Raw genomic sequence first — 254 nt, 5'->3', positions numbered from 1 at the left:
GCACGGATATTTCGTTGAGTTGCTGTGTTTGTGTGTCAAACATATTTTGGATACGACATTCATTGACATTTATCTAACACGCGTGTCTGCCGTATCTAACCGTGTCTTAACAAAATAAAAAAAATTCCGGACACACTTGGATAAACCTAAATACTATCACATGTCAACGTGTCCAACCTTATTCTTAACATGTATTCTTAAAACAAATTTAGAAATAGTATATATTATTATTATTAAAATAAAAAAAAATATTT

Source organism: Arachis ipaensis, chromosome B02 (assembly GCF_000816755.2).
Source record: "Arachis ipaensis cultivar K30076 chromosome B02, Araip1.1, whole genome shotgun sequence".
Classification (NCBI taxonomy): domain Eukaryota; kingdom Viridiplantae; phylum Streptophyta; class Magnoliopsida; order Fabales; family Fabaceae; genus Arachis; species Arachis ipaensis.
Note: the sequence above shows the minus strand (reverse complement) of the source record.